This window comes from Crinia signifera, chromosome 2, assembly GCF_055691185.1.
Source record: "Crinia signifera chromosome 2, ASM5569118v1, whole genome shotgun sequence".
Taxonomy (NCBI): Eukaryota; Metazoa; Chordata; class Amphibia; order Anura; family Myobatrachidae; genus Crinia; species Crinia signifera.
Genome location: NC_139218.1, coordinates 219,605,105 through 219,615,656, shown reverse-complemented (window position 1 = coordinate 219,615,656; position 10,552 = coordinate 219,605,105). Strand labels below are relative to the sequence as shown.

Here is a 10,552-nt window from a genome sequence, read left to right as displayed (position 1 = left end):
ATTCTTAAAAAATAAAAAATAATAATTCCCAAATTCCTGCTACTAGCAAGCAGCCAACTGCTACCTCGTTTTTGATCATTTTTGATCATTTTTCCCACCTAATTAATACACCTACAGGAAAAACAGAGTTATTTTAGGATCACATTTAGTGTTCCAGTGTCCAATTACCCAGGGACCTTTAAATCCCTCAATCGATATTTTTCCACATATACACAATTCATTTGCATAAAATTTACCTGTTGCGCCTGGTGAAGTGATCCCCTCTTGCAGCCCAACAGGCCATATTTGATGGGACACTGAACCCTACGATTTTGCCACCATACCCCACTGGTCTGCCCAAACCCTCTCCGAACTTGGAAGCCAAGCAGTGGAGGGCCAGGTCAGTACCTAGGTGGGAGACCCCCGGGGAAGCCCAGGTGTGGCAACATCAAAATTAGGGGTAAGGGCCGCCGTATCAAATAAAATACCTGCAACAATGACTGCTGGAGTGAGTGTTTTATTAAAAATTAGAATTTCATATTGAGGCTGTGTAACTTTCTTCTCTCCTCATATTACCAATTTAGGTACATTACCTTACGCTATTAAGAATTAATTGTTACACATTTGAGGAGAACCTAATCATTTCACTGCCTACTATCATTGGTAACTGTACCTCTGATAAAAACAGTGCTTAAATGACATATTAAAGGTGTGACCAATCTGCGAATTTTCCTTGAACTAAACTAGTACAAGGATCACACTACATTTTAATATCTTTAATTTAAATTAATCCTTTGTGCCACCATATTTTAAATTAAGTCTAAAATAAAAGTCATGTATTAATTATTTAATTTAATCATTTACAAAAGAGTGCGCCCAAAAAGCGTTTTTCTTTCTTTTTTTGTCGGTTTTCTTTTTCTGACAAACAAAAACCCAGGGTCTAACCATTGATATTTAAACGCTGGGCGCACCACCAACCCCTCAAACTACCAGAATTTATCAAGACGTGTAGTTCTTTAAGTTGGTCTATCAAATATTACACAGATTGTCAGTCTGTGCGGATCTTCAACCCCTTTCTTGTTTTCCATACACCAGTGCAATATGGGCCATTTTCCCCTGATGTTGCGCATAGGGATGAGAAATGTGACTATAATGAACATGCCATGATTATGCAGTTGGATTATGAATCAATTTGTATTATAATTCCTTTTTCTTTGTTTAACTAAAAGTCCCATACAGCTAAGTGCCATTTCCCTAGTTCCAAAACCTACTCAAAATACCAATCTACCGATTGTGTCCGATGGTCAGTGATGATTGATAATCAGTAAGCTATAAGGGATTCTATGTAATTCTATGGAATTCTTCATGTTAAACTTTCCTGTTTGTTGATCCTGACCAAGATTTTTAAACATGTCATCCTGATTCCCTGACACTGGTGGGGGAAGTCAGGAAATTTTGATATGTCGCAGATGTATGGGTGCCATAACAGATAATGGGGGGATGCTCTAAAATCCGCTCCCCCTTACCGCCCCCTATCGCCGGCTACCACATATATAATTATCACATATGCACTAACAGTGGCGTAACTATAGAGGGTGCAGGGGATGCAGCTGCTACGGGGTCTGTCGGCATGGGGGGCCTGTGGCAATCCCCTGCACCCTCTGCATTGTTTTATTACATTTTTTAAAATATACTCCTGCTGCTACCACAGGCCGGAAGTGGAGAGTGGAGGAGGATGGATTTGCACCCTGGAACCGGCAGCGGCACCGCGGCTGACTGACACGCCACTAGTCTGTCAGCCGCACATCTCTAGCGCTGCTACAGCAGCAGCAGGCGCCGCCTCGCCTGACATAATACTGAATACAATCGGAGGCTGTTGCTGAAGCACTTGAGGGGAGCCAGAGGAGAGGAGATGAGAGAAGCTCCTGCAGCTACAAGGGAGAGATGGCTGCGCTGCAGGGGGAAGGCAGAGGACTGGAGAGAGGCTGCTGCAGGTGGAGTAAGAGAATGACAAGGGGAGAAGCTGCTGCTGCAAGGTAGGACAGTCTGGAGGAGGGGTTGGGGAGGGTGTCCGGCCTGTAGGAGTGCTGAGGGCTGCTAGTTGAGGCTGCAATAATAAAAAAGTATCTCCTCCAGCAGCTCCATCCACATCATAGCCAGATTCCTACTACAATCTGCAGCCTCTGCAGAAATTGCCTTGTGAATTCCTGTGTAAACTATAGTGCTCTGTCTATCTGTCCATCTGTACCCCATCCTGCAATTCCACCAATCTATGTCTTCCTCTCATCCATCCATCCACCCATTGATATCCCCACATACCCTCCACCTACCCATCCACCTACCCACCCTTCTACCCACCCATCTATGTCTCTCCCATCCATCTATGTCCCTCCCATCCATCTGTCTATGCTCCTTCCATCTGTCTGTCTTTCTATGCCCTCTCCTGTCCATCTATCTGTCTATGGTTCGTTTGTCAGTCCCCCTCCTGTTCCTACATTTTTACCCGTCTACATTTGTATGCTCCTTCTGTCCATCTATGCCCCTAATCTGTCCATCTATGCTCTCTCCCATCCATCCGTCTATACACCTTCCATCTGTCTATGCTTCCTCCCATCCATCCATCTATGCTCCTTCCTATCCAGCCATCTATGCTCCTTCCATCCGTCCGTCCATGTCCCCTCCCATCTATGTATGCTCCTTCAATCCTTCCGTCTATGCCCGCCCTTTTTTGTCTGTCCGTCTGTCTATGCCACTCCAGTCTGTCCATCTATGCCCCTATATGGTACTCTGTCCATCCATATGTCTGTCCATGCCTCCCTCGTCTATCTGTCCATCTGTGTGTTTAAAAGGGTGGGGGGGGGGGCGGCGGCTCTCCCCTCCATCCCTTACCCGGCGCTGCTGCGCTGGGCTCTCCTGCGCTGGGCTCTCCTCCTCCCTGCACCCGGAAAAGGATCATAGTGCAAGGAGGAGGAGGAGGTCACAGGTCCGGGCAGCACAGTCCTGTGCTGCCTGGACACAGGTGAGGGGGGGGGGTCGGTGCGGAGCGGCAGTGGGGTGGCGGGGGGTCAAGTTAGAAGCCCATAGGCTTCTATGGGGCATCACCAGATTTTTCTGGTGATGGCTCCCCCCCCCCCCCCCGCAGTAACCCGATAACGGGGTTTTTACCGCATTTCTAGTTTAGACTAGAGAATCTTCCCCAATGTTACGGCCTATAAACATTGAACTGATGGTTACAAACAAAATAATTCTGAAACCAGTCAGAAAATACACAATACAATTGAGATTTGTATGGGCCTTGTATTGAAAAAGTAAAGATAAACAAATTGCACCAGCACTAGCAAAAGGCCAGCAAGAAAGACTTTCATCCTACACAATAACACAACATAGAGACAACAAGGTGTTTCTACTCTGCTATTCCTACCTATTCATACCTCCCAACTGTCCTGCTTTCCGTGGAAACGTCCGGCCTCGGGCCGCCAGTGTCCTGTGGTGGGGGGCAATGCAGAGGGGCGAAAAATGGGGACGTGGCCTGAGGACACGACATCAATGTGGCCACACCCCCTTTCTATAGGCCACGCCAGCTTTTTTGGACTCCGGCGCGGGAGTGTCCTGATTAGTGAGACACAGATTTTGGGAGGTATGCTATACCTATTGAGATCAACTTACCTGGATGCACCCCAGGATCCTTTAATATGTCACTACTAGTTAAAAACCCATAAAATGTACTGCTTTTGCAATGTAGCTTTACTTTAAATTGGGATAGTTTCTACTTTCACTTTGAGCTGTGACCTTTTTCTCCACCCCACCTCCAGTCCCTAGCTGCTCATACTCCAATCTCTGTCTTCACAGCTCCTTCTCTCCATATCCAGCAAGTAAAAAAACAGATCAGTGTCTCTGCAGAAATTGCTTTCACTTTCTGTTATGTCATCTTTTAGCACACAAAGGACTATTTTGTGTGGAGTGAGGAGTATCCTCTAGTGGTCCTTGGCGGGACATCACCTCTATGAGATGATTAGTTAATTAGTTAGCTAATGCTGGATTATCCACCAGGTGGTACAGGCAGACACCTAGGGTCAGGGCCATCATCAAGGGGTCACAGAGAGAGTGCCCATGCCACCATCAGACAGCAGTGCCATTTCAAATTTGTTGCCAGGCCATTTCAGATTGGCTGCCTTCACTTGATTCACAACAGGTGCTAAATTTGAAATGCCACTACTGTCTGTCCATCAGGAAGGTATCTAGGGCAAGGCATTTGGAGCATGTGTCCAGGGCCAGAACACTAGGGAGTTTCTGAGTTTTTTGTACTTGCTAGACACATACTCCGCCTTTCCACCCCAATGCCCTCCTGTACTTCCAGGATATATGCCACCATAACCTTCTGTGTTTTTGAGGTGCAGTTTAAGTAAAGTTCCGTTCACATCCGTGCAGTCTGATATTCTCCAGTATAAGCCTTAAGGGAGAACACACCAGGCTCTGCTCTGCTCCTTTCCCATTTGGGCAGCGTCACACACTCTCACTCTCAGACAGTGGAGGAAGGACCTGAGTCATCAGGTCCCTTCCTGCACAGACCTAACACTAACACTATGGGATTCTCTAGAGCATGCACAGTGCAGTCTAGGGAACACAGGCGACCAAGTGAAGAGCTCAAGCACTCCAACAAGCGGTTTGTTGTGTGAGTGCACAGACATAGGTGCTAATTCAACCCCATTCGCTGGGCTGCAAATTTGCATGGTTCACAGTAAGCAGGGGCTAGCCCTCCATGCGATCACAACCAGCGATGGCATGTGATCATAGGCTGTTCACTGGCTTCTTGACAGCTAGCAGCCATTTGTGGGCATCACATCAATGTTTTCTAGGAGCTCCCAAGAAAATGCAGGCAGCTCTTCTCCTGCAATCCTAACCATCCCCCCACAGCCCAAACTTTATACCCCCTCCCTTTCAGCCTAATCCTAACCACCCAGTGACGGATTTTAGTGCCAGGCCGCCCCTAGGCAACAAATTTTTTGGGGCTGTAAGGGGGTGAGGTGATGGGGGGGGGGGCAAGCTGACAGGGAGGTGACTGGGTGAGCTGACAGGGGGTAAATGGGGATGATCAAACTGGAGTGAGAGGGGGAGAGGTAACAAGTGGAAGCAGAGAGGGTGGGGAAAGGAAGGGGTCTCATTCTTACCATCGGCGGGTATCCCATTCAATGGCGCCGGCCTCCCGACTCAATAGCTCCCCAGCCACCACTGGATCTGCTTTCCTGCTCCGGTTCCGCTGCTGCTGTCTGGTTGCCGCTGATCTGCTCCACGGCCGACTCTCTCCTGTGCCCCAGGTGTTGATCACCTCTGCGGCTGCTGCTCTATTCTCCGGCGCTGTCACTGCTGTGACGTGGGTACTTGCGCCGCTCCTCTCCACGGCTGCTCGCCTCAGTTCTCAGCTGCCACGTACCCGGCCAGCGTAATGGAAGGCCGTCCTTGCCCCCAGTAATCTCCACTACCCACCGGGCGACCTCGCCTTCAGGTAAATCACTAACCCTGCTCCACGCAAGGAGGGGGGGATGCCTTGCCGCCCCCAGCAGGTGCCGCCCATAGGCCCGTGCCTCACGGGCCTAATGGGAAATCTGGCCCTGCATATCCTCAGTACTTACTAACAGGATTCTGACCATTGGGATGCCACTGTTGGTATTCTAAGCACTTCCCCTCCACAGCGCTCTCAACGCTTTTTCCTCAAATATAACACTGAGGCTATCTCGGCACAAATTGACCTTGCAGCACTCACTGATCCCCTAACATTTCACTCACTGCCCCCACAGCACACAATGAAACTAGTACCTGTCCCCTGATACCACTCACTGCCCACCTCAATGCACTCACTAACCAACTTGATAGTATTCTCTTTTTAATGACTTCTCCCTCAATGACTCCATCTCAGCCTACATGCTGCCTCCACATGATACGCCAATCTTTCACTGCCCCCCCCCCGCCACAACACTCACCATATTTCTAACCCCCCCTTCCTCCATTCATTGTCACCCACACAGTTCTACCCTGTTTGCAGAGCACTTTACGGCCCCTTCAAAGTCCACCTCAATGCGCTCACTACCTCCAAACACCACCTCACAGTACTCCTCATTCCATGTCCACACCCCAGTACTTTCAATGGCCACCCAACAGTACTCTCCCCCTCCCCAAGCACCTTCCATGTCCACCTCAACCCCTCAATGCCCACACCACAGAACCATGACTTTCTCCCCCACCCACACTCCCCAGCAGCCACAGCAAAATTAGCTTCTTCATATTGGTGTGGTCTATTGCTGTTCCTATCCAGCTCTTCTTGTTTGCCATGGCTTTGTCCTCTGCAGTGGGGCTAGGCAAACTTGGTGGTATGGTTAGACCCCAATATCTTGCCTAGGCACACATAATGGGCCTTATTCTGGTTGGAGCGGCCGGGCCGTACGCGTACGTCCCGGTGTTTTTCATGATCTGCGCATGTGCAGATACGCTAATGCGCCGGCGCGAACACTCCACAACGCTTACGGCCGGGTCTCAACGTGCGAAAAAACCTGTACGCGAGTGTACGGGTAATGGGGGCGGCATAGGGGCGTGTTGATGGGAGCGGCCGAAATAATGAGGGAAAATGGGCGTAAATATGGGCGTACACGGGGGTGTGCACCAAAAATGAGCGGTGCTACTACCGCACGATCGACTAAAGCACCGCTCATTTCGGACACAAAACAGGCGGCCGCCAACCGACATCTCAAACCACCCCTACAGATACCGCATGCCAGCGTGTGCCTGGGTTAGCTAATTTACGCGGATTACTACCAAACACATACACCTGAATGTAATAAGCAATGCTGCAGTCTATTAAGTCAAAACCATGATTTCACTACCTGCAAGCCACACACATCACTCTAACACATTGGAAGCTTATCTTTCTATACTTCTCTACATTTAAAGGTTTGTTTAATTTAAGGTAAGAATCTTTGTAAGACCTGCTTATATATGCTAAGGTAGGTATTTGTTAAACAGGTCGACACATTCACTACGTGCTTTCATAGACTTTACACAGTAGCACACTCAATCTACACAAGTCGACATGTGTCAACGTGTTCACTCTAATACAAACATAGGTTTTGTATTTATGATACAATAACATAAACCACATCTAACACCTACAAAGGATGTTTCAGCAATGTTTTAAGCCCATGGCCACTATTTTGCACATTAATTAATTCAATCAATTAATTAATTTTCATAATTAGAGTTGAAAGCCAAGATTTGCAGGTCCATATATATGAAGGGTATGTCAGCGTACACGGACGTACGCTCACTCTCACGAGCGGTGACATAAGCTGACTTTTCTATTGAAAACAATAGGGACCCGTCCGTGCAAACCGCTCAGATCTCCGCAAGAAGTCGGTGGGGAGACGGACGAAAGACGTCCGTAAACGGCACCGTACGCTCAGTGTACGCCTGTTGTCGGAGTGCAGGGGCTGGGCCGTCCGCGTACGTTGCCGTACGCTCATTTGTTCGCCACTCCCCTTCTACGGTATTTCTGCCCGTAAGTAAGTGGCTGATTTGTGGGTGGACCTAACCCTAACGGCCGCGTACGGCTAGCGTACGTTAATGGCGAACGTACGCACGTTTGGCCGCTCCGATCAGAATAACCTCCAATGTCCCAATCCATCTCTGCCTCCCGATACTAATCCTATACATGCCCCTCAAAACAGCAATACACACAATGGAAGTTGCTCAATCAATTTAATGGCCCATCACAGGAGCATGCAAGGGAAGGGTTCATCTATACAAGATGAAACAAATTCCCAGAGCCCACTGCAATAGGTTGGCAAAAGAGATTAACATCCTAAATGGTAAGGCAGAGGCCTCAGTTACATACAGTTGTATACATATGGTACTAACCAGCCATGGCAAAACTACTCTGCTCTGGTGGTCCTTCCCTGCATGATTGTTATGTATTTCTAAAGTGACTGGAGACACCACAGGATCCTCCAATATGGCACCATGGTGATCAGCATACCCTCCTTTCACTCATCTCAAACATGCCTTACAGAACAGTGACACAGAATGGAAGTTGCTCAATTTAAAAGAAGTAGCTGACTGGAATTTACAGGCATGAAAGAAGCTGATCATATCACAATGCTGGGAATATTTGTAGTTTAGAGATGGAACAGGAAGTGAAAGCAATTTTTCCAGAGACACTGATCTGTTTTAAACTTGCTTTATATGGTGAGAGGTAGCTGTGAGATTGGAGGCAGGAGCAGATAGGGACTGGGGGTGGAGAGTTTTTTGGCTAAAAACTGTCACAGCTCAAAGTGAAATAAAAAATCTTTCACAGCTCAAAGTAAAATTACATTGCAGAACCTGTCATTTTAATGGGTTTTTAACTAGTTTTATATTTTAAAAAAGTCTCTGGCAGTACTGTTGTGTCTGTTCCCTAATATTTGATCTTATTTCACTACTATTATATTCATCATTTAAAAAATCAACTAAATGTGGACAATTTCCAGATTTTTTTTCCAGGAATGATACCGGTGGTTCTTTGTTTTTCTCTACTGGTCATGAAAAACGATTATTTACTTTTTCACAGCGCTGTCTTATACTTTGATTTAATTCTGACTTAATCAATATTCTTAGAGCAGCATGCCTAAAGGGAATTCAGTGAGAAGTCGAAAGCAGCCTTTGCGTTAATTGAATTATTTCTATAGAACTATTTATGTAAAATGTAATGATTTTTCTTCCATCCTAGTGTGCTGTTCAGGAAAAGAGGTATTTGAGTGTACATGCAAGGTAAACATGAGGCGATATACAACAGTAGCTCAGTAGCGCACGCAGGGGGAGGTTTCTGAGTACCCAGAAAACTCCCCAGGAATCTGAGGGAATCTGAGGGAATCTGAGGGCCATAGTCTGAAAGCTGAGGCTCCCCTCTTTCAATGGGTATAATAATTTAAAAAATCGGCCTTGGGGAACCGGAGATATCGGACTTCAAAGCAGTGGTCCCCATTCAAATATCTCAGTTTCTGTCTGACTTAGGGCAGTATTCAGTGAGGCTGATTCGCCATGTTTTATGGCGATTTAGTGCTATTTTCGGTACTCTTTACCTAGAACGGCGCCCATCGCGGTCGTCGCGGGTACATCGCGGGTACATTAGTGGCCACCCGCGATGCTAACGACGCGATCAATCATCGCGTCGGTCGCGATGTCGCTAGCATCGCGGGTGGCCAACAATGTACCCGCGATGACCGCGATGACCGCGATTGATCAATCATCGCGGTCACCGCGATGTCGCTCGCATCGCGGGCGCACAATAATGTACCCGCGATGACCGCGATTTCTGGCTGTGGAAAAAAGACAAGTGAAAAAAAGGAAAAACACAGCAAATGACATGGCATCCCTCAATTGAAAAAGTGTGAAAAATACAAAAATACATGAAAATTCCACCTAACACTTAAATGTCATAGATAACAATCAAACCGCACACCTGTTGCGGTGATTTTACAGTAAAAACGCGCACATATCGCGCTGATTTAACATTAAAACTGCGCAGATATCGCGGTGATTGCGGGCACATGGCGGCTGGTTGCATCATGGGTGACCATTGCCGTCATGTGCCTGCAATCACCGCGATAGTTGCGCAAAAAGCAACAAAATTCAATAAAAAAACACATCAAATTACATGGCAAACCGCGCACATATCGCCGTGATTGCGGGCACATGGCGTCCGGTTGCATCACGGGTGACCACGGCCGTCATGTGCCTGCAATCACCGCGATGGGTGCCCAAAAAAGCAACAAAATACAATAAAAAAACACATCAAATTACATGGCAAACTGCGCACATATCGCCGTGATTGCGGGGACATGGCGGCCGGTTGCATCACGGGTGACCACGGCCGTCATGTGCCTGCAATCACCGCGATGGGTGCGCAAAAAAGCAACAAAATACAATAAAAAAACACATCAAATTACTTGGCATCCCTTAATTATAAGACAATGAAATAAGACACGACACAGGTTATGAATTTCAAATTATGACTTATTTTTTTATTTTTTAATAAAATATCTTATTTTTTAAATTTAGTATAAAATAAATTATTATTTTTTTTTTTTTTTTAAGAATGGGGGGGGGGGGAAGGTCTGGGCGAAGGTCATTGAAAGTATAGGAGAATAGATGCCTCTTGGGAGGAACTGGATTACAACTAGGGAGGCCAATCCCGGGATCGGGATCGGCGGGATCGGGATCGGCGGGATCCCGGGATTTGGCCTCCAAAACGCCGGGATTTCAATCCCGGGATTGGAGTTTCCAATCCCGGGATTTCGGGATTAGACCGCGCATGCGCGCAGTCTAATGCCTGAGCTACGCTCAGACGCGGCCCGACTTCTCCCGGCAGCACTGCGCAGCGTGACGGAGATCAGGGGTCACGCTGCGCAGGCAGAGGTTGCGCCCGGCAGTGTGATGCCGCGCCGCCCGTCCAGCCAGCCCAGCCCAGCCAGCAAGACCGCCCGCCCGCCCAGCCAGCAAGAAGCCAGGCGGCCCGCCCAGCCAGCAAGAAGCCAGCAAGCCCACCTGC

General features: G+C 47.7%; 1 pseudogene; it reads left to right on the top strand.

The window, feature by feature from the left end:
* The first annotated feature begins 309 nt into the window (after nt 1-309).
* On the top strand, nt 310-428 carry LOC146060826 (5S ribosomal RNA; annotated as a pseudogene).
* Nucleotides 429-10,552: the final 10,124 nt, after the last annotated feature.